This window comes from Aedes aegypti, chromosome 1 (genome assembly GCF_002204515.2).
Source record: "Aedes aegypti strain LVP_AGWG chromosome 1, AaegL5.0 Primary Assembly, whole genome shotgun sequence".
Lineage (NCBI taxonomy): Eukaryota > Metazoa > Arthropoda > Insecta > Diptera > Culicidae > Aedes > Aedes aegypti.
Window position 1 is genome coordinate 304,228,087 of NC_035107.1, and position 24,936 is coordinate 304,253,022.

Here is a 24,936-nt window from a genome sequence, read left to right on the forward strand (position 1 = left end):
TTTCGATTCGATTTCGATTCGATTTCGATTCGATTTCGATTCGATTTCGATTCGATTTCGATTCGATTTCGATTCGATTTCGATTCGATTTCGATTCGATTTCGATTCGATTTCGATTCGATTTCGATTCGATTTCGATTCGATTTCGATTCGATTTCGATTCGATTTCGATTCGATTTCGATTCGATTTCGATTCGATTTCGATTCGATTTCGATTCGATTTCGATTCGATTCGATTCGATTCGATTTCGATTCTCGATTCGATTTCGATTCGATTTCGATTCGATTTCGATTCGATTTCGATTCGATTTCGATTCGATTTCGATTCGATTTCGATTCGATTTCGATTCGATTTCGATTCGATTTCGATTCGATTTCGATTCGATTTCGATTCGATTTCGATTCGATTTCGATTCGATTTCGATTCGATTTCGATTCGATTTCGATTCGATTTCGATTCGATTTCGATTCGATTTCGATTCGATTTCGATTCGATTTCGATTCGATTTCGATTCGATTTCGATTCGATTTCGATTCGATTTCGATTCGATTTCGATTCGATTCTGATTTGATTTCGATTCGAATTCAATTTCGATTCTATTTCGATTCGATTTCGATTCGATTTCGATTCGATTTCGATTCGATTTCGATTCGATTCTGATTTGATTTCGATTCGAATTCAATTTCGATTCTATTTCGATTCGATTTCGATTCGATTTCGATTCGATTCCGATTCGATTCCGATTCGATTCCGATTCGATTTCGATTCGATTTCGATTTAATTTCGATTTGATTTCGATTCGATTTTGATTCGATTTCGATTTGATTTCGATTCGATTTCGATTCGATTTCGATTCGATTTCGATTCGATTTTGATTCGATTTTGATTCGATTTTGATTCGATTTTGATTCGATTTCGATTCGATTTCGATTCGATTTCGATTCGATTTCGATTCGATTTTGATTCGATTTCGATTTGATTTCGATTCGATTTCGATTCGATTTCGATTCGATTTCGATTCGATTTCGATTCGATTTCGATTCGATTTCGATTCGATTTTGATTCGATTTTGATTCGATTTTGATTCGATTTTGATTCGATTTCGATTCGATTTCGATTTAATTTCGATTTGATTTCGATTCGATTTTGATTCGATTTCGATTTGATTTCGATTCGATTCGATTCGATTTCGATTCGATTTCGATTCGATTTCGATTCGATTTCGATTCGATTTCGATTCGATTTCGATTTCGATTCGATTCGATTTCGATTCGATTTCGATTCGATTTCGATTCGATTTCGATTCGATTTCGATTCGATTTCGATTCGATTTCGATTCGATTTCGATTCGATTTCGATTCGATTTCGATTCGATTTCGATTCGATTTCGATTCGATTTCGATTCGATTTCGATTCGATTTCAATTCGATTTCGATTCGATTTCGATTCGATTTCGATTCGATTTCGATTCGATTTCGATTCGATTTCAATTCGATTTCGATTCGATTTCGATTCGATTTTGATTCGATTTTGATTCGATTTTGATTCGATTTTGATTCGATTTTGATTCGATTTCGATTCGATTTCGATTCGATTTCGATTCGATTTTGATTCGATTTCGATTTGATTTCGATTCGATTTCGATTCGATTTCGATTCGATTTCGATTCGATTTCGATTCGATTTCGATTCGATTTCGATTCGATTTCGATTCGATTTCGATTCGATTTCGATTCGATTTCGATTCGATTTCGATTCGATTTCGATTCGATTCGATTTCGATTCGATTCGATTCGATTCGATTTCAATTCGATTTCGATTCGATTTCGATTCTATTCGATTCGATTCGATTTCGATTTGATTTCGATTTGATTTCGATTCGATTTCGATTCGATTTCGATTCGATTTCGATTCGATTTCGATTCGATTTCGATTCGATTTCGATTCGATTTCGATTCGATTTCGATTCGATTTCGATTCGATTTCGATTCGATTTCGATTCGATTTCGATTCGATTTCGATTCGATTTCGATTCGATTTCGATTCGATTTCGATTCGATTTCGATTCGATTTCGATTCGATTTCGATTCGATTTCGATTCGATTTCGATTCGATTTCGATTCGATTTCGATTCGATTTCGATTCGATTTCGATTCGATTTCGATTCGATTTCGATTCGATTTCGATTCGATTTCGATTCGATTTCGATTCGATTCGATTCGATTTCGATTCGATTTCGATTCGATTTCGATTCGATTCGATTCGATTTCGATTCGATTTCGATTCGATTTCGATTCGATTTCGATTCGATTTCGATTCGATTTCGATTCGATTTCGATTCGATTCGATTTCGATTCGATTTCGATTCGATTCGATTCGATTTCGATTCGATTTCGATTCGATTTCGATTCGATTTCGATTCGATTTCGATTCGATTTCGATTCGATTTCGATTCGATTTCGATTCGATTTCGATTCGATTTCGATTCGATTTCGATTCGATTTCGATTCGATTTCGATTCGATTTCGATTCGATTTCGATTCGATTTCGATTCGATTTCGATTCGATTTCGATTCGATTTCGATTCAATTTCGATTCGATTTCGATTCGATTTCGATTCGATTCAATTTCTTGGAGAAGCTTTCTCAGCTTCTAGGAGAAGCATTCTCAGCTTCTAGGAGAAGCTTTCCCAACTTCTATTAGAAGCTTTCGCAACTTCTTTTAGAAGCTTTCTCAGCTACTTTTAGAAGCTTTTTCAGCTTCTGATGAGAAGCTTACTCAACTTCTGATGAGAAGCTTTCTCAGCTTCTGATGAGAAGCTTTCTCAGCTTCTGATGAAAAGCTTTCTCAGCTTCTGATGAGAAGCTTTCTCAGCTTCTGATGGGAATCTTTCTCAGCTTCTGATGGGAAGCTTTCTCTGCTTTTCATGAGGAGCTTTCTCAGCTTCTTGAAAAGGCTTTCTCAGCTTCTTGGAGATGCTTTCTCAGCTTCTAGGAGAAACTATCTCAGCTTCTTGAAGAAGCTTTCTCAGCTTTTGATGAGAAGCTTTCTCAGCTTCTTTTAGAAGCTTTCTTAGCTACTTTTAGAAGCATTTTCAGCTTCTTGGAGAAGCTTTTCAAGTTTCTGATGAGAAGCTTTCTCAGCTTCTGATGAGAAGCTTTCTCAGCTTCTGATGAGAAGCTTTCTCAGCTTCTGATGAGAAGCATTCTCAGCTTCTGATGAGAAGCTGTCTCAGCTTCTGATAGAAGCTGTCTCAGCTTCTAATAGAAGCTGTCTCAGCTTCTAATTGAAGCTGTCTCAGCTTTTAATAGAAGCTGTCTCAGCTTTCAATTGAAGCTGTCTCAGCTTCTAATAGAAGCTGACTCAGCTTCTAATAGAAGCTGTCTCAGCTTCTAAAAGAAGCTGTCTCCGCTTCTAATAGAAGCTGTCTCGGCTTGTGATGAGAAGCTTTCTCAGCTTCTGATGAGAAGCTTTCTCAGCTCCTAATAGAAGCTGTCTCGGCTTCTGATGAGAGGCTTTCTCAGTTTTTGATAGAAGCTTTCTCAACTTCTGATGAGAAGCTTTCTCAGCTTCTGATGAGAAGCTTTCTCAGCTTCTGATGAGAAGCTTTCTCTACTTCTAATGAGAAGCTTCCTCAGCTTCTGATGAGAAGCTGTCTCAGCTTCTGATGAGAAGCTGTCTCAGCTTCTGATGAGAAGCATTCTCAGCTTCTGATGAGAAGCTTTCTCAGCTTCTGATGAGAAGCTGTCTCAGCTTCTGATGAGAAGCTGTCTCAGCTTCTGATGAGAAGCTGTCTCAGCTTCTGATGAGAAGCTGTCTCAGCTTCTGATGAGAAGCTGTCTCAGCTTCTGATGAGAAGCTGTCTCAGCTTCTGATGAGAAGCTTTCTCAGCTTCTGATGAGAAGTTTTCTCAGCTTCTGATGAGGATCTGTCTTAGCTTCTGATGAGAAGCTGTCTCAACTTCTGATGAGAAGCTTTCTCAGCTTTTTGGAAAAGCTTTCTCAGCTTCTAATAGAAGCTTTCTCAGCTGCTGATAGAAGCTTTCTCAGCTTTTGAAGCTTTCTCAGCTTCTTGGAGAAGCTTTCTCAGCTTCTTGGAGAAACTTTTTCAGCTTCTGATGAGAAGCTATCTAAACTTCTGATAGAAGCTTTCTCAGCTTGTGAAAGAAGTTTCTCAGCTTCTAATGAGAAGCTGTCTCAGCTTCTGACAGAAGCCTTCTCAGCTTTTGATAGATGTTTCCTCAGCTTTTGATAGATGTTTTCTCAGCTTCTGATAGAAGCTTTCTCAGCTTTTTGGAGAAGCTTTCTCGGCTTCCGATGAGAAGTGTGCTCAGTTACTTTTAAAGACGTCAAGGACCACTTCAAGGAGGACTTCAATTCAAGCCAAGGTAACTAGATGCATTCGATGGAGTAGATCCAAGCAGTCAATGCAATACGATTTAGTGCAGAATTTGGATAGATATTTATTACACTTATTGTTAAGAAAGGTTGTTTTCAGAAAACGTTATCAGGCGATTGAATTCATCGGGTTTATCATCTTACTGGTTTCTTCTATATCAACTAGAAAGAATCATGCCTCACAGTTTATTATTCATTGAGTTTCTGATCAGCTTCCTTCGAAATCGTCCGATCGGAATAGTTGATAAGTTCGACATAGTTGTTCAGGACATCCAGACATCCCAATCCAAATGGAATGATAAATAAATCTTTCTGATTCCACGTATTTTAGACCTGAAACGTTCCAGCAAACCCTTCCAAGTGTTGATAACAACTTCAAACTTCAAGTTATGAAGAAGACTCTGTAAATCTGGCTACCGTTCCAAGTTTACAAAGCAAAAGATCATATTTTGGGAGATAAATCTGTTGAAGTCCGTCTAACAGTCCAAGCTTTCGTCAAAAACTTAAATGTACCTGCAGTAACTGAACACATTAATCTATAGATTGCATTCGATAGCAAAGATCACTTGGATACATCATCATAAAGCTGTTATATTGATCACATTTTAGATCATAAAAGCAACGCCTCCTCCGATGGCAATCTCTCCCGATTGCTTCGATGCGATATCAGCAGAGTCAGAGTCGTGTTTGACGCAACGCCCTACAAATGTTATGCAAATCCAAGCGGTCCTAATCGCTGCACGTCACTTGCATCGTATCGATAATTGTTCCCCATAAAAGGACCCCGCTCCGCCGAGTCATTACCCGTAAGTGACCATTTCTTGGAAGTTCCTTCCCCCAACCTGCGGTCCACCATTTGAACCATTTGATTGCGCTTCTCTATCGGCAATACCGTCGGCAAAACGCGTCGAACCACTAGCCGATCGCCCGAGCGTGCTCGAGCCCTAAAAGGATCTCTAGGCGCGCGCGGTTCAATCACACCGGAGTGGGATCCATAAAAATCATCACTCAGATCGCTAAATGCGGCGGGGATAATTAAAATTGAATCGGTTTGCCATTTTCGAACCATGCCGGTGCGCGGCCGCCGGACGAGCGGTGCGTGAATAAAACGTCCGTCGGGGCCCGGCTTTTATTACTCTGGATTAAACAACGCGAAGATGGTAGAGGTTTACTGTACACTGTCGATCGCAGGAGGCAAAAGAACCATAATCGAAGCAATTAGCATAAAGCTCTAATTATAGAACCTTGCAGCTTGACGACGAGAAGTAGGCCTGGAAGTTGCGTACTCGCGCGCACAGGTTGCTTCGATTGCTGTCAGTCACCAGAATCACATGCACTGAAGAAGATCGCCGCTTGCTTTTCAGGATAATTCCTCAGCGGAAAATTCAAATCACGCACACACACATACACTGCTGTTTGTTGTTACGCAATCGCACAAATTGCGATTTGACACCCCCACTCGCGTGATCACCCCTCGTCACCCGCTTCTGTTATTGCACATGCTGTCAGTGTATGCCACACTGCTGTCACTGTCACCGCGCGCGCAAATCGTGATTTTCACAGCCCTGCAATCCAAAATTTCACTCACATTGCCGATCGCGACGGAACGGAACCAAGGAAATTCAAGGGCCCTAGCCAGTGTACACACAACACGCTCTCGAGCACCGATCGACCGACCTACCGACCAATGTATTCTTGAACACTGAAAACGCCAAACTTTACCCAGAACGAATAAAAGTGAATGAAAAATTTAATATTTACGTTTTTTTTTCACACACGCTCTTTTTCGTGGTTCGTTCGGTCGCTTGTCGGTTTCGCGCACCGCCGCTAACACAAGCAACAACTCACCGATCGCCGTGGGTGTAGTGGTGCGCATGTAAGTGCCCAGCAGCAGCGCGTGATCGTTCCGTCCCGCTCACTCCCCATCGAAAAGTAAAAAAAAAAAACGAAAACAGAACAAAAAAACATCGCAAATCAGCGCCTGCTTCGCGTGCTATGTTTGCACAATACCCGCCGATCGCACCGATCACTCTTTGCTCGCTCACCGCCTATGCAGCACATGTGCGCTTACGCGCGCAGCAGTAGGCCTTGCCGACGACGATGAAAACGATGTACGAAACACGAAGCACCGAACAGAGCGAAACGACTTTGCTGCTCTCTCGGATAACGTTCAACCGTGGACTGGCTGGCTCCCTGGCCGAGGTGCGACGAACTGGGTGGCAAGCAAGTACCTTCGTTTAATGTAGGTACCTACACGCAGCTGGCAGCAAGGCAGCAAGCAGAAGGAAGCATGATGGAGGCATCCAGCATAGATAGAAGCATAGATCCCGTCGGTGCCTTCGGGAGGTTCCGCGCTCCTTCCGGAGAAGGGCCGAGTGCATTCGTATGGGAGAAAACGAAAGAGAGAGAGCGAGCACCGGCCTACTGCGATCGAAAGAGAAAGCGTCGGGAGGGACGGAAGTGATATCTCTCGCATCGATGCTCCTGATGCAGAAGAATAAGAATCGGGTGTGGGTGGATTATGGTGTACCTGTGCGCGGTACGAAGCGGTGCAAGATGGGATACGAAAGGAATACGAAACGAAACGCGATGCGAAGCGAAGCGATCGGTTCGGTTTCGGTAATGGGTGAACTATGAACAAGTGAACGATCGATCGGTTGCAATGGGATGGAACGAGATATTGCTTTCGAAGCAGGGACGCATAAATAGCTAATATGGATGAAATTTTGAACTTGAGTGAAAACTAGGCTTGATATATCAGTAGAAGATTATTGATCGTTACAATCGTCTAAGAGCCAATAGCTCCCGATTCAATTTCAATTTTAGTCATCTCATTCTAGGCCCTCTCACCAATCTCATTCTAGCTCTCTTATTGGTCCCTTCCTACTTCCATTATCGAAATCTATCTCTCTACGGCTCATGGATGAGAATTATCATCATTATTTTTCTAAAATCTCGTCTCAGCATTGCTCTCTGTTTGGTTACAATTCATCGGTCTCAATGACTCTTTAACAATCTTCTCCCAATTATCAGTATCATCATACATCTCATTAGTTTCTTGCGAGTTTTCTCATCAATCATTCTTCACAGATGTTATTTTTTCCAGATTTCTCATAAATCTGATAGTAACTAAGGTTTTAGTAAGTGCAAGATCTTACTAGATTTTTCAAAGGAGATTTTCCAATCGGTACTGATGAGTGTGAGCAGTGACCTTTCCATGTTAGATGGAAACTGATGAAGAAGTTAAATAGAGACTGACGACAAAGCTTAAATGAAGATAGATGAGATCTCTTTGCGGCCTACTCATCATGCAGTGTTTTTCGAACTCTTCTATGGGCCTTTATCTAGCTCCTTCAACAGGATGTAGTTTGAAAGAGCTCTCATCAACATCTTAATCTTTTCTCATTAATATTGTCATAGATGGGGCTACTGATGAATAAGCTGATTAGATACAGATGATTTGAGATACAGATGAGATCTCTTTCCAGTTCTCTCATCAGTGTCTTTTTATTTCTCATACAAATTTATATTGAGTGTTTTCACCAGCGCTCATCTAGGTGCCTTAAGCAAAATTTATGCGATATCTTTAAGAAAACTGACGAAACAGAGATAAGAATTGATGAAAGCTTTTTTTTGGCACTCTGAGGGAGACAAATTAAGGCTCATAGAAGAACTAGAAAAACAGGAATGGGATAGCTGAAAAAAGATCTCATTTGTTGTTTCATCAGCAGTATACTTAATATCCCCCCATCAACCTCTGTTTACTCATCTCTTCCTTCTCGATCAAATCGAATCTTATTCAAAAACTAATTTCAAACTATTATATTTGCGTTAAAGTATTAAAATCTCCCTGCTGTCTCTTGCGGATTTACTTACAAGTCTTATCGCTAGAAAAAAATAAATCCTTAATCATTTTCATTTTAGTGCTCTTTGTAGGTTTCCCAATAGTTTTAGAGCTGTCTGGAATGCCTTCTTCTAGGTTCGGACTAAATCCACTTCTCTCATTGATCATCATTCAGCCATCTCATCATTCTTTCGTCTAGTTCAATGATTAGTGTCTTACATATCTCTCATTTGTATAATTCTTACTATAATGAGAGTCAGAAAAGGGTTTCTGAAAAAGCGTCTCATCAGAATTTGAAGAAGTTTCTCATCAAAAGTTTTGAAAGCCTCCCATCGGAAGCTGAGAAAGCATCTCATTTGAAGTTCATAAAAAAGCTTCTCATCAGAAGCTGAGAAAGCTTTTCATCAGACGTTGAGAAATTTCTTATCAGATGTCGAGAAAAATTCTCATCAGAAGCTGAGAAATTTACGATTCCCCGAGGCAAACCTTACATATAAGGAATCAAAACAAAATGTAATAAAGATTCCAAATGCATTCGGCTTCGTTATGCCTGCTGGCACTCGAGCCATGCAAATAAATGAATAAGTTAAAAAGCTGAGAAAGCGTCTCATCAGAAAGCTCTTACCAGAAGCTGAGAATGCTTCTCATCAGAAGCTGAGAAAGCTTATCTACAGAAGCTGAGAATTATTTTTATCAGAAGTTGAGAACGCTTTTCATCAGAAGCTGAGAAAGCTTCTTATTGAAAGCTGAGAAAGGTTCTTATCAGATGCTGAGAAAATTTCTCATCAAAAGCTGAGGAAGCTTCACATCAGAAACTGAGAAAGTTTCTCATCAGAAACTGAAAAAGTTTCAGTGCTTCTTTTAGAATCAGAGAAAGCTTCTTCTAGAATCTGAGAAAGCGTCTTCCAGAACCTGAGAAAGCTTCTCCCAGAAGAGAGAAGCTTCTATAAGAAGTTAAGATAGCTTTTATTATTTTCATCAGAACGGTCAGAAGCTGAGAAAGCTTCTCATCACAAGCTGAGAAAGCTTCTCATCAGAAGCAGAGAAAACTTCTCATCAGAAGCTGAGAAAGCTTCTCATCAGATTCTGGGAAATCTTCCCATCAGAAGCTGAGATAGTTTATCATCAGAAGCTGAGAAAGCTTCTCATCAGAAGCTGAGAAAGCTTCTCATCAGAAGCTGAGAAAGCTTCTCATCAGAAGCTGAGAAAGCTTTTCATCAGATTCTGGGAAATCTTCTCATCGGCAGGTGTATATGCTTCTCATCAGAAGTTGAAAAAAACTTCTCATCGGAAGCTGAGAAGGCTTCTCATCAGAAGCTGAGAAAACTTCTCATCAGATTCCCGGAAATCATCTCATCGGAAGGTGAATAAGCTTCCCATCAGAAGTTGAAAAAACTTCTTATCAAAAACTAAGAAAGCTTCTCATCAGAAGCCGAATAGCTTCTCATCAGAAGCTGAGAAAGCTTCTCATCAGATTCTGGGAAATCTACTCATCGGAAAGCGAATAAGCTTCTCATCAGAAGTTGAAAAAAACTTCTCATCAGAAGCTGAGAAAGCTTCACATCAGAATTTAAAAAAGATTCTCATCAGAAGCTGAGGGAGCTTGTCATCAGATTCTGGGAAATCTTCTCATCGGAAGGTGAAGTTGAAAAAACTTCTCATCAGAAGCTGAGAAAGCTTCTCATCGGAAGCCGAATAGCTCCTCATCACAAGCTGAATAAACTTCTCATCAGAAATTGAAAAACCTGCTCATCACAAGCTGAGAAAGCTTCTCATCAGATGCCGAATAGCTTCTCATCAGAAGCTGAGAAAGCTTCTATAGGAAGTTAAGAAAGCTTCTCATCACAAGCTGAGAAAGCTGCTTATCAGAAGCTGAGAAATCTTCTAATCAGAAACTGAGAGAGCTTCTACAGGAAGTTGAGAAATCTTCTAATCAGAAGCTGGGAAAGCTTCTCTTAAGATGTCGAGAAAGCTTCTCATCAGAAGCTGAAAAATCTTTTCATCAAAAGCTGAGAAATCTTTTCATCAGAAGCTGAGAAAACTTTTCCCAGAAGCTGAGAAAGCTTCTCACCTGAGCGGAGAAAATTTTTTATCAGAAGCTGAAAAAATTATCATAACATGCTGAGAAAGCTTCTCACCAGAGCTGAGAAAATTTCAAATCAGAAGCTAAGGAAACTTCTCATCAGAAGCTGAAAAATCTTCTCATCAAAAGCTGAGAAAGATTCTTCCAGAAGCTGAGAAAACTTTTCCCAGAAGCTGAGAAAGCTTTTCACCAGAGCTGAGAGAATGTCTTATTAGAAGCTGAAAAAAATTCTCATAATATGCTGAGGAGGTTCGCATCAGAAGATCAGAATGTTTACCTTCAGAAGCTGAGCAAGCTTCTCATCAGAAGATGAGGAAGCTTCTCTCAGAAACTCAGTATGCTTCTTCCAGAAGCTGGAAAAGCCTTTCCCAGAAGCTGAGAAAGCTTTTCATCATCAAAGCTTCTTCTCAGGATTTGAGAAAGCATCTCATCAGAAGCGAGAAAGCTTCTTTTCAGGAGCTGAGAAAGCTTCTCATCAGTTGAGAAAGCTACTATCACAAGTTGAGAAAGTTTCCCATCAGAAGCTGAGAAAGCTTCTCATCAGAAGCTGAGAAAGCTTCGCATCAGATTCTGGGAAATCTTCTCATCGGCAGGTGTATATGCTTCTCATCAGAAGTTGAAAAAACTTCTCATCAGAAGCTGAGAAAGCTTCTCATCAGAAGCTGAGAAAGCTCCTCATCAGATTCCCGGAAATCTTCTCATCAGAAGCTGAGATAGTTTATCATCAGAAGCTGAGAAAGCTTCTCATCAGAAGCAGAGAAAGCTTCTCATCAGAAGCTGAGAAAGCTTCTCATCAGAAGCTGAGAAAGCTTCTCATCAGAAGCTGAGAAAGCTTCTCATCAGATTCCCCGAAATCATATCATCGGAAGGTGAATAAGCTTCCCATCAGAAGTTGAAAAAACTTCTTATCAAAAGCTAAGAAAGCTTCTCATCAGAAGCCGAATAGCTCCTCATCAGAAGCTGAGAGAGCTTCTCATCAGATTCTGGGAAATCTTCTCATCGGAAGGCGAATAAGCTTCTCATCAGAAGTTGAAAAAACTTCTCATCAGAATCTGAGAAAGCTTCTCATCAGAAGCCGGATAGCTCCACATCAGAAGCTGAAAAAGCTTCTCATCAGAAGCTGAGGAAGCTTGTCATCAGAAGCTGAGAAAGCTTCACATCAGAATTTAAAAAAGATTCTCATCAGAAGCTGAGGGAGCTTGTCATCAGAAGCTGAGAAAGCTTCACTTCAAAAGCTGAGATAGCTTCTCATCAGAAGCGCTGAAAAAGCTTCTCATCAGAAGCTAAGGAAGCTTCTCATCAGATTCTGGGAAATCTTCTCATCGGCAGGTGAATTAGCTTCTCATCAGAAGCTGAGAAAGCTACACATCAGAATTTAGAAAAGATTCTCATCAGAAGCTGAGGAAGCTTGTCATCAGAAGCTGAGACAGCTTCACATCAGAAGCTGAGATAGCTTTTCATCAGAAGCTGAGAAAACTTCTCATCAGAAGCTGACGAAGCTTCTCATCAAATTCTGGGAAATCTTCTCATTGGCAGGTGAATAAGCTTCTCATCAGAAGCAGAGAAAGTTTCTCATCAGATTCTGGGAAATCTTCTCATCGGAAGCCGAATAGCTCCTCATCACAAGCTGAATAAACTTCTCATCAGAAATTGAAAAACTGAGAAAGCTTCTATAGGAAGTTAAGAAAGCTTCTCATCACAAGCTGAGAAAGCTGCTCATCAGAAGCTGAGAAATCTTCTAATCAGAAACTGAGAGAGCTTCTACAGGAAGTTGAGAAATCTTCTAATCAGAAGCTGGGAAAGCTTCTCTTAAGATGTCGAGGAAGCTTCTCATCAGAAGCTGAAAAATCTTTTCATCAAAAGCTGAGAAATCTTTTCATCAGAAGCTGAGAAAGCTTCTTCCAGAAGCTGAGAAAACTTTTCCCAGAAGCTGAGAAAGCTTCTCACCTGAGCGGAGAAAATTGTTTATCAGAAGCTGTAAAAATTATCATAACATGCTGAGAAAGCTTCTCATCAGAAGCTGAGAAAGCTTCTCACCAGAGCTGAGAAAATTTCTAATCAGAAGCTAAGGAAACTTCTCATCAGAAGCTGAAAAATCTTCTCATCAAAAGCTGAGAAAGATTCTTCCAGAAGCTGAGAAAACTTTTCCCAGAAGCTGAGAAAGCTTTTCACCAGGGCTGAGAAAATGTCTTATTAGAAGCTGAAAAAAATTCTCATAATATGCTGAGGAGGTTCGCATCAGAAGATCAGAATGTTTACCTTCAGAAGCTGAGCAAGCTTCTCATCAGAAGATAAGGAAGCGTCTCTCAGAAACTGCTTCTTCCAGAAGCTGGACAAGCCTTTCCCAGAAGCTGAAAAAGCTTTTCATCATCAAAGCTTCTTTCTCAGGATTTGAGAAAGCATCTCATCAGAAGCGAGAAAGCTTCTTTTCAAGAGCTGAGAAAGCTACTATCACAAGTTGAGAAAGTTTCTCATCAGAAGCTGAATAAGCTTCTATCACAAGCTGAGAAAGCCTCTTCCAGAAACTGAGAAAGCTTCTATCAGAAACTGGAAAAGCTTTTCACTAGAAGCTGAAAAAGATCTCATCAGAGGCTGAGAAAGCTTGTATCGAGAAGCTGAGAAAGTTTCTATCAGAAGCTGAGACAGCTTCTATAAGAAACTGGAAAAGCTTCTATAAGAAGCTGAGAAGTCTTCTTATCAGAAGCTGAGAAATTTTGTCATCAGATGCTGAGAAAGCTTCTGTCAGAAGCTGAGAAAGCTTCTTTCAACAGCTAAGAAAGCTACTCGTCAGAATCTTATAAAGCTTCTCATCAGAAATTGAGAAAGCTTCTTTCAGAAACTGAGAATGCTTCCATCCGAAGAAGAAGAAGCTTCTCATAAGAAGCTGAAAAAGCTTTTATCAGAAGCTGATAAAGCTTCTCATCAGAAGTTAAACAAATTTATCATCAGAAGCTGAGAAAACCTCTATCATAAACTGAGAAAGCTTCTGTCAGAAGCTGAGAAAGCTTCGCATCAGAAACTAAGAAAGCTTCTCATTAGAAGTTGGGGAAGCTTTTATCGGAGTATGTTTCTTCCAGAAGCTGGAAAAGCCTTTCCCAGAAGCCGAGAAAGCTTCTCCCAGAAGCTGAGAAAGCTCCTCATCAGAAGCTGCGAAAGCTTCTCCTCAGCATTTGAGAAAGCATCTCATCAGAAGCGAGAAAGCTTCTCTTCAAGAGCTGAGAAAGCTTCTCATCAGAAGCTGAACAAACTACTATCACAAGTTAAGAAAGTTTCTCATCAGAAGCTGAATTAGCTTCTCTCACAAGCTGACATAGCTTCTTACAGATGCTGAGAAAACCACTTCCAGAAACTGAGAAAGCTTCTATCAGAAACTGGAAATGCTTTTCACTAGAAGCTGAAAAAGATATCATCAGAGGCTGAGAAAGCTTCTATCGAGAAGCTGAGAAAGTTTCTATTAGAAGCTGAGACAGCTTCTATCAGAAACTGGAAAAGCTTCTATAAGAAGCTGAGAAATCTTCTTATCTGAAGCTTGGAAATTTTGTCATCAGAAGCTGAGAAAGCTTCTTTCAACAGCTAAGAAAGCTACGCGTCAGAATCTTATACAGCTTCTCATCAGAAATAGAGAAAGTTTCTATCAGAAACTTAGAAAGCTTCTAACAGGAGCTGAGAAAGCTTCTATCCGAAGAAGAAGAAGCTTCTCATCAGAAGCTGAAAAAGCTTTTATCAGAAGCTGAGTGAGCTTCTCATCAGAAGTTTAACAAATTTCTCATCAGAAGCTGAGAAAACCTCTATTAGAAGCTGAGAAAGCTTCTGTCAGAAGCTGAGGAAGCTTCTCACAGAAGTTGAGACAGCTTTTCACCAGAACCTGAGAAAGCTTCTCATCACAAGCTGAAGAAGCTTCTCATCAGAAGTTGAGACAGCTTCTCATCAGAAGATGAGTAAGCTTCTATCAGAAAATGAGAAAGCTTCTGTCAGAAGCTGAGAAAGCTTCTGTCAGAAGCTGAGAAAGCTTCGCATCAGAAACTAAGAAAGCTTCTCATTAGAAGCTGAGGCAGCTTTTATCGGATAGCGATAACAACAAAATTGTTGCATCTGAGAATTTTCACTTAAAAGCCTTGCATTTGTATTGAAATTCTTTCGACATTCCTTCGGAAATTTATCTCCACATTCAAACATTCTTTTGAAATACTTTCGGATACTCCTCTTGAATTTCATCCGAAGATTGCACTGCAAAGTTTCTCCGAAGATTTCTTTTGAGGTTGCTCTAGATATTCTACTTAGGATTCTTATAAATATTCGTATTGTGATTTTCCTGGAGCTTCATCTTGGAACGCCTTCCCAGAAATCTATCTGAAATCCTTTTTGAATTAGCTTGTAGGAAAAGAATAATTCCAAGAAATATTTTTGGGAATTCCGACAAGCATTCTTTCTTGAAGATATCTTCCACAACTTGTAATTGGAATGCTTTCGTAATTACTTCCATTTCTTATTCTTGGAAGTTTCATAATCGATTAAAACTCAATCTGTGGACCTATTAAATCAGAGAAGTCTGATGCTAGTATACTTTCATTGGAACAACACTGATGAAGAACTGTTGTCAAAATCTCGGTGTCACACCAAAAACTTTGAATGTTTGAGTACAAATCCAAAATAACAAAGTATCCTTCTCAACGTTTAAACATCTTGAGAATTTCTACCGAAAAATAGATGGTTTACCTTGAAATTTACGATTTTCTGTCGAAAGCTTGAACTGTTGATGGAAATTTCTGGTGAGTTTTGACGAAAATCTTTAATGCATGGAAGCCTTACATCGAACCACTTGTAGTTTGAAGTCGGTAGGCTTGGCTTGATGTTATCGATCGAAGTGTCAAACGTCATTTTTTATTCGAAACGAAGAGCTGATGTGAGACGAAAACGCGATGTGATGAGACCAAGAGATGCTGTGAGACGATGTGATGGGACGAAAAAAAAAACTAAGATGAAGAGATGATTTGAGACGAAGAGGAAATGCAATAAACCAATGGATCAATAGAGCCAAAGAGATTGTGCGAGATGATGAGACGGAAGGACGATGAATGCCGAAGAGACAATGAGATGAAACGAAGGAACGCCGTTATGAGACGAAGAGACAGTGTGACAACGAAAATGAAGTGATGAGACAAAGCGATAATGAGGATACGATATACGGCTTATAAGATGCTAATAAGCCTTTAAGTTGCTTTTTGCCAGAACTGTATTAGGTGCGGCTCACGGGTATTTATCTACTTCGACGGTTGAAGAATGATTCCAGACATTAAATGAAATTGCCAATCGAAATTTAACAAAGTTCACCTTTAAAAATACCTGGCACCGTCGCTTTTGATGTTAAAAAGTCGTTCCAGACGAGGGTCTCCCGCAAAAGTTTCGCTGCTCCATGAATGAAACTGTCGGTTTCATTCATGAAACCATTTTCGTATAATTTCGGGGGGAACCTGACAGACGATCACCAAGCAGAAGAAGAAACAGATCACGTGCACCGCACGGCACGTAATAATAATTATTTTTAGAGGTGCGTTTTACGCAGTAAACGACGTAGATATGTACTTACTCACCCGGTCGAAGCAAGCCCAGTGCATAATTCTTCTTCGACCGACGTTGCCATCGCAACCGAACGACGACCGCGCCAGAAGTTCTGGAGTCGTCGTCTTTCGGCGGTAATTCTCCACCGGACGCAGCAAGCGGTGGCTATTTTTACCTTTTTTCTCCGGCACTCACTTTTCGATTTGAGGGAAATTACGTAATTTCTTTGCATGAAGGGGGGATCACGAGGGGAATCGCTCAACACGCACATTTTCGAACTTACTGGTGCTTCTGCTGGTCGTCTCGGTCGCCAATTCGGGACGGGAAATGGGGATATTTATAAATTTGAGATGCAAATATAAATTTCTGACGAGAATGGGACCAATTTCGCTCGAAGGGGGAGCATGGAGGAAAGCCTGAAAAATTGAGCGATTATTATTACTTTCGTGGTGGTGGCAGAAGGCAGTAGAACCGGATATTTAAAACTCGACCGACTGACCTTCGAGGCATCGTCATCGCCTTCATCATCATCCCAGAAACACGCACTCTTCTCGGGACTGTGCGTCGAAAATAGAAGGTGACAGTGAAAACCTGGTCCCCCCTCTTATTTCCGGTGGCCGGAATCAGAGACTTAAGGGAATTGGCACTTTTGAAGGGAAATTAGGACGTCCGACCTACCGCGCGAGAGAAGTCTCGGCTACTTTTTCAAATCGACGTAAGTAACTTTCATACGATTTTGAAAAAAAATAATTAGGACCTGTCTTCTAAAACTGTTTTAAAATGAATCCCTCTTTTGATGTTTTCGCCGTTAACATCGCTTAAATATCGCATGCAATCAGCTCGCTAATGAATTTCTATTTATTTTATTTTATTCAATTCCTTACGACATTGTTGTACCAGTGTAAAATCGACTCAAGTAGTGCTTTGTTTTGATTTGTGCTAACGTCACTTTGTCTCTCCATATAACAGAGTATCGTATCGCAGTGGTTGATTTCGAATGTTGACAATCTAACTTACGTCGTTTTGAGAATCCAGAGATTAAACGTTCTAACAGTGAAAACCGAGTAGATTCAGAGTGAAATGTGTAGAATTTTGTCTGCAGAATACGATGAATCGTTAATGTAAGTTCGTTTATTAGTCGCAGATAAGTCTGATTGAATAATTTTTCGAGAAGCGATTTTGATTCGGAAATGAAAGGTTCCGAATCCGGTCCGAAGCGGCGCCGTTGTTGTGGTGGGAAAACAGATGCGTCCGGCCCATAACGCGATTGGATTCGGGGTCCTGACGGGACAGTGCGATACAATGTTGCGCCGAAGGTGTAATTTGCGATTTGGTCAATGGGCGAATCTTGCGCGACAGGTGGGGCTGTTTGGGAAGAATTTGGAAGCGTTTGAGCATTTTTGACCAAAGTCATAGATTGTGGACAAGTAGATATTTTTCATCCCGATTCATATCTGTTTCGTCGAAATTTCCTCTCAATTCTACACTACTTCAATTCGATCTCTCCGATTGTCATTGCCTACTCTTTGTTTGACATATGCATTCATCCTTTTTGATTTCTCGTAGGCTACTAGATGTCGATTCGGAAAATTAGAACACGTGCAGGAACTCAATTTAAGGCGAAGTTGGCCGTCGTCAATATGTACGCGTCTATGGAAAAAGATAACTCAGCTTCTGGAGGAAGCTTACTCAGCTTTAATAAGAAGCTTTCTCAGCTTCTTGAAGAAGCTTTAAAGAATTCTCAGCTCCAGAAGATACTTTCTTAGCATCTGGAAGAAGCTTTCCCAGCTTGTGGAACAAGCTTTCTCAGCTTCTGGAAAGAGCTTTCTTATCTTTTGATAAGAAATGTTGCCAAATTTTGATAAGCAACATTTTAAGCTTCTAATAAAAATCTTTTTCAGATTCTGAAGAGCTTTCTCAGCTTTTAAAGCGCAGCTTTCTCTGCTTCCGAAGAGCAGTTTTCCTAGCTTCTAAGAAGAAGCTTTTTCAGCTCCTTGTAGGAAAGGCATTTCAGCATCTGATGCGAAGCTTTCTCAGCTACTGATGAGAAGCTATCTCAGCTTCTGATGAGAAGCTATCTCAGCTTCTGATGAGAAGCTATCTCAGCTTCTGATGAGAAGCTTTCTCAGCTTCTGATGAGAAGCTTTCTCAGCTTCTGATGAGAAGCTTTCTCAGCTTCTGATGAGAAGCTTTCTAAGCTTCTGATGAGAAGCATTCTCAGATTCTGCTGAGAAGCTTTCTCAGCTTCTGATAGAAGATTACTAAGCTTCTGAGGAAAAGTTTTCTCAGCTTCTAATGAGAAGTTTTCTCAGCTTCTGATGTGAAACTTTCTCAGCTTCTGATAAGAAGCATTCTCAGCTTCTGATGAAAAGCTTTCTCAGCTTCTGAGGAGAGGTTTTCTCAGCTTCTGCTGAGAAGCTTTCTCAGCTTCTGATAGAAGATTACTAAGCTTCTAATGAGAAGTTTTCTCAGCTTCTGATGTGAAACTTTCTCAGCTTCTGATGGGAAGATTTCTCAGCTTCCGATGAGAAGCTTCCTCAGCTTCTGATGAGAAGCATTCTCAGCTTCTAATGAGAAGCTTTCTAAGCTTCTGATGAGAAGCATTCTCAGCTTCTGCTGAGAAGCTTTCTCAGGTTCTGATAGAAGATTACTAAGCTTCTGAGGAGAAGTTTTCTCAGCTTCTAATGAGAAGTTTTCTCAGCTTCTGATGTGAAACTTTCTCAGCTTCTGATGAGAAGCTATCTCAGCTTCTGATGAGAAGCATTCTCAGCTTCTGATGAGAAGCTTTCTCAGCTTCTGATAGAAGATTTCTCAGCTTCTGAGATGAAGTTTTATCAGCTTCTGCTGTAAAACTTTCTCAGCTTCTGAGGAGAAGTTTTCTCAGCTTCTAGTGAGAAGTTTTCTCAGCTTCTGATGTGAAACTTTCTCAGCTTCTGATAGAAGATTTCCCAGCTTCTGATGAGAAGCATTCTCAGCTTCTGATGAGAAGCTTTCTCAGCTTCTGATAGAAGATTTCTCAGCTTCTGAGGAGAAGTTTTCTCAGCTTCCAATGAGAAGTTTTCTTATCTTCGGATGTGAAACTATCTCAACTTCTGATGAGAAGCTTTCTCAGCTTCTGATGAGAAACTTTTTCAGCTTCTGATTGAAACTTTCTCAACTTCTGAGGAGAAGTTTTCTCAGCTTCTGATTGAAACTTTCTCAGCTTCTGATAGAAGAGTTCCCAGCTTCTGATGAGAAGCTTTCTCAGCTCCTGATTGAAACTTTTTCAGCTTCTGATTGAAACTTTCTCAGCTTCTGATTGAAGATTTCTCAGCTTCTGATGATAAGCTTTCTTAGCTTCTGATGAGTAGCTTACTCAGCTTCTGATGAGAAGAATTCTCAGCTTCTGATAGAAGATTTCTCAGCTTCTGAGGAGAAGTTTTCTCAGTTTCTAAATGAGAAGTTTCTCAGCTTCTGATGAGGAGCTTTCTCAGCTTCTGATGAAAAGCTTTCTCAACTTCTGATTGAAACTTTCTCAGCTTCTGATAGAAGAGTTCTCAGCTTCTGATGAGAAGCTTTCTCAGCTCCTGATTGAAACTTTTTCAGCTTCTGATTGAAACTTTCTCAGCTTCTGATAGAAGAGTTCTCAGCTTCTGATGATAAGCTTTCTTAGTTTCTGATGAGAAGCTTACTCAGCTTCTGATGAGAAGAATTCTCAGCTTCTGATAGAAGATTTCTCAGCTTCTGATAGAAGATTTCTCAGCTTCTGAGATGAAGTTTTATCAGCTTCTGCTGTAAAACTTTCTCAGCTTCTGAGGAGAAGTTTTCTCAGCTTCTAGTGAGAAGTTTTCTCAGCTTCTGATGTGAAACTTTCTCAGCTTCTGATAGAAGATTTCCCAGCTTCTGATGAGAAGCTTTCTCAGCTTCTGATGAGAAGCTTTCTCAGCTTCTGATAGAAGATTTCTCAGCTTCTGAGGAGAAGTTTTCTCAGCTTCCAATGAGAAGTTTTCTCATCTTCGGATGTGAAACTATCTCAACTTCTGATGAGAAGCTTTCTCAGCTTCTGATGAGAAACTTTTTCAGCTTCTGATTGAAACTTTCTCAACTTCTGAGGAGAAGTTTTCTCAGCTTCTAATGAGAAGTTTTCTCAGCTTCTGATGTGAAACTTTCTCAGCTTCTGATGTGAAACTTTCTCAGCTTCTGATGAGAAGCTGTCTCAGCTTCTGATAGAAGATTTCTCAGCTTCTGAGGAGAAGTTTTCTCAGTTTCTAAATGAGAAGTTTCTCAGCTTCTGATGAGGAGCTTTCTCAGCTTCTGATGAAAAGCTTTCTCAACTTCTGATTGAAACTTTCTCAGCTTCTGATAGAAGAGTTCTCAGCTTCTGATGAGAAGCTTTCTCAGCTCCTGATTGAAACTTTTTCAGCTTCTGATTGAAACTTTCTCAGCTTCTGATAGAAAATTTTTCAGTTTCTGATGATAAGCTTTCTTAGCTTCTGATGAGAAGCTTACTCAGCTTCTGATGAGAAGAATTCTCAGCTTCTGATGAGAAGCTTTCTCTGCTTCTGATAGAAGATTTCTCAGCTTCTGAGGAGAAGTTTTCTCAGCTTCTTATGAGAAGTTTTCTCAGCTTCTGATGTGAAACTTTCTCAACTTCTGATAGAAGATTTCTCAGCTTCTGAGGAGAAGATTTCTCAGTTGATCTAATGAGAAGTTGCTCATACTTATCGTTTATTTGTCATCGTTCGTTTTGGGGGAGGGACGTTTCGCATAAAGACATTTCGCATAAGGACGTTTCGCATAATTTTATGAGAGGACGTTTCGCATATTGGACGTTTAGCATAAAAAGAATTATATGCCTTCTTTAAAATGCTACCTGTTCCTATATGAAACTGCTTTATGCGAAACGTCCATTATGCCAAACGTCCGTATGCGAAACGGCCTTATGCGAAATGGGTCACCCCCGTTCGTTTTATACATAGGATTAATCGGTATTCTTTGTAACTGTTTCTTTGTTAGCGATTTTGCGTTGCATCTTTTTAAAAAACGAAGCAAACTTTTCAAACACGTCGCTACTATACATGTAAAAATTTATTAGTTTCTTGGTCAGTTTACATCTCAGAGAAATACGATCAGTACGAGGAACTAATCTGCGGCACAATAGTACGCTTCATTTCTTACCTGTGACAAGGAATATGATTTTAATGTTCACGTACCTGTAAAGAAAAGAAAAGAAAAGAAATGTTTCAATGATTTGCTCAAAACGGTAACTAGTGCCACAATACAACACGTTTTCTAGTAAAATACAATCTAAATTGAATCGAAATCGAATCGAGATCGTATCTTCTATCTTTTATCTTCTATCGTCTATCTTCTATCTTTTATCGTCTATCTTCTATCTTCTATCTTCTATCGTCTATCTTCTATCTTCTATCTTCTATCTTCTATCTTCTATCTTCTATCTTCTATCTTCTATCTTCTATCTTCTATCTTCTATCTTCTATCTTCTATCTTCTATCTTCTATCTTCTATCTTCTATCTTCTATCTTCTATCTTCTATCTTCTATCTTCTATCTTCTATCTTCTATCTTCTATCTTCTATCTTCTATCTTCTATCTTCTATCTTCTATCTTCTATCTTCTATCTTCTATCTTCTATCTTCTATCTTCTATCTTCTATCTTCTATCTTCTATCTTCTATCTTCTATCTTCTATCTTCTATCTTCTATCTTCTATCTTCTATCTTCTATCTTCTATCTTCTATCTTCTATCTTCTATCTTCTATCTTCTATCTTCTATCTTCTATCTTCTATCTTCTATCTTCTATCTTCTATCTTCTATCTTCTATCTTCTATCTTCTATCTTCTATCTTCTATCTTCTATCTTCTATCTTCTATCTTCTATCTTCTATCTTCTATCTTCTATCTTCTATCTTCTATCTTCTATCTTCTATCTTCTATCTTCTATCTTCTATCTTCTATCTTCTATCTTCTATCTTCTATCTTCTATCTTCTATCTTCTATCTTCTATCTTCTATCTTCTATCTTCTATCTTCTATCTTCTATCTTCTATCTTCTATCTTCTATCTTCTATCTTCTATCTTCTATCTTCTATCTTCTATCTTCTATCTTCTATCTTCTATCTTCTATCTTCTATCTTCTTTAGTAGTTTATAAATCCAAAATTTCCCTATAGTAAATCGAAGTCACCTCAAATCACGCATGATAATTATTTGAACACTCTCAACTACTCCAATCGAAGCAACCTTTGAAAACAAAAATACCTTCTCATAATCGATGTGCCCTATCGACGATTCGAATCGCAGTCGTCAGGCAGTATGCACCGAGAGGAAACGAAAATGAGGACACAGCCAAAGAAGAGGAGCCAAGAATCACTGCTGTTGCTGCTGCTGGCCATGGATGGATAGATGGATAGGAGGATGGGATGATACGACGACGACCATATATGTAAGCCGCAAGCCAACAAGACTCGGGCTGATGGGAGATGAAAACGGCAAGGCACCGACGACCGCATCTTCCATTGACTGACTGTACGGAGGGACCATACATAAAACATAAAACTGCAACCCGACGACCGTGTATCTACACGGACAAATCCAAAGCCGAAGAAGAAGAAGAAGCGAAATCAGACGAAGGGGACAAGAAGACGAGAGACAGAGACCCCGTTTACGCTACGCGACGGATGAGGTGCGGAGATTTTTACTACGAGCGAGATTTTTATGAATGAAACTCGGCCTGATGAATGAATTTCTTCTTTCTCCTTCTCGTAAACTCCGAAAAGTGGAAGGAGAAGAAGATGAAGACGAAGAAGCAGTGCGTGCGAGCAGTGGCAGTCGTCGGTTTTGCGGTGATTTTCTGTTGAGTGTGTCGTTTTCCTGTTCTCTGTGCGTTGCGTAGCTACGCAAAAAGTGGTCGAAATTATGCTGCGTGCTCTCTTGGTCGTCGATTAATGTAGATTTAAATAGATTTTGCGAAAATTTCGCATCTAGGTGTCTTTCGAATCGTCGAGACCAAATGTCAAGCAAACGATGATCGAAGTAACCCGATTTGAGCATCGTTCGAGCCCGAGCGGAAATGCCACGTTGCAGTCAGTCGGCTACTAAGTTATAGTGCAGTAGGCCATGATTACCACGACGAGAATTGAGATAAATGATATGGTTTGCTGCGATGCGATCGTTCGAAACAAAGTACATATTAGCGTTTTCTTGAAAGCGTAGGAGGAGGAGGAGGAGACAAACGCGATAAAATGCATCATTGATGGTTAGTTTCGATAAATGAATTTTAATTTTTTCTATGCTTCATCCTCTGAACCGACAGTTTTTTTTTATCCATTCTGTCGATTCATTCATAAAGTGCTGGATGATGGGACAGAGGGGTACCAACGATGACAGGCATGCTTGGATAGTAAGCCGAGTTGGGCCGGAAGTTGTGAAATCCACTTGTATGGCTTTCGGTCGAAGGATTTCTTTAGCGAGCGCGGTTCAACGAGTAGTGCGGGTGAAGAGATTGACAGCTTGACCTCCACATGGGGCCTTAATCTTTTTAGCAGCATTTCACGGTTGAGCGGCGGATTTCGATTTTATCACATTTCGACGAGGCGATCATTGTTAGGCTTGCGCAAAATTCTGACAATTGAAACCGCCAATGCATTTAATCGTTAACGATCAGTAATGGTCGCTGAATCCAGCTTTGTACGAGTGCTAAACAAGCTCACTTTTTAGTAGGGACCAAAGGCTATGGCATTTAGTTTTGTTCATTTGACAGCTGATCGATATTATCGCGGTCTGAAGTTAAACGATACAAGCCAAACGTCAGATCGTTTGTTCCCTACCAGAAAGCGGATTTATTTGAGGCGCTATTAAAAGGGCTGGATTTAAACTCGGTTTCTGATAATAAGCAAACGTTTTTCTTGCGAGGTTTGATAGTTAAACGATGAGATCGAAAAAATATAAGATAGAAGATTCGATTTCGATTCAATTTCGATTCGATTTCGATTCGATTTCGATTCGATTTCGATTCGATTTCGATTCGATTTCGATTCGATTTCGATTCGATTTCGATTCGATTTCAATTCGATTTCGATTCGATTTCAATTCGATTTCGATTCGATTTCGATTCGATTTCGATTCGATTCGATTTCGATTCGATTTCGATTCGATTTCGATTCGATTTCGATTCGATTTCGATTCGATTTCGATTCGATTTCGATTCGATTTCGATTCGATTTCAATTCGATTTCGATTCGATTTCGATTCGATTTCGATTCGATTTCGATTCGATTTCGATTCGATTTCGATTCGATTTCGATTCGATTTCGATTCGATTTCGATTCGATTTCGATTCGATTTCGATTCGATTTCGATTCGATTTCGATTCGATTCGATTTCGATTCGATTTCGATTCGATTTCGATTCGATTTCGATTCGATTTCGATTCGATTTCGATTCGATTTCGATTCGATTTCGATTTCGATTCGATTTCGATTCGATTTCGATTCGATTTCGATTCGATTTCGATTCGATTTCGATTCGATTTCGATTCGATTTCGATTCGATTTCGATTTGATTTCGATTTGATTTCGATTCGATTTCGATTTGATTTCGATTCGATTTCGATTTCGATTTCGATTCGATTTCGATTCGATTTCGATTCGATTTCGCTTCGATTTCGCTTCGATTTCGATTCGATTTCGATTCGATTTCGATTCGATTTCGATTCGATTTCGATTCGATTTCGATTTCGATTCGATTTCGATTCGATTTCGATTCGATTTCGATTCGATTTCGATTCGATTTCGATTCGATTTCGATTCGATTTCGATTCGATTTCGATTCGATTTCGATTCGATTTCGATTCGATTTCGATTCGATTTCGATTCGATTTCGATTCGATTTCGATTCGATTTCGATTCGATTTCGATTCGATTCGATTTCGATTCGATTTCGATTCGATTTCGATTCGATTTCGATTCGATTTCGATTCGATTTCGATTCGATTCGATTCGATTCGATTTCGATTCGATTTCGATTCGATTTCGATTCGATTTCGATTCGATTTCG

At 39.8% G+C, this 24,936-nt stretch overlaps 1 protein-coding gene across 5 annotated transcripts in view; it reads right to left on the reverse strand.

The window, feature by feature from the left end:
• LOC5579075 (ETS-like protein pointed) overlaps window positions 1-24,936 on the reverse strand; it is a 412,535-nt gene that overhangs the window by 181,497 nt on the left and 206,102 nt on the right. Inside the window, exon 1 of one of the 5 annotated variants that reach the window (XM_021838388.1) lies at window positions 5,806-6,093. The exons of 1 other annotated variant lie outside the window; for it this stretch is intronic. The gene's annotated coding sequence lies outside the window, so the exon portion shown is untranslated. 3 more of the 5 variants (XM_021838387.1, XM_021838391.1, XM_021838390.1) reach the window with 3 other exon arrangements.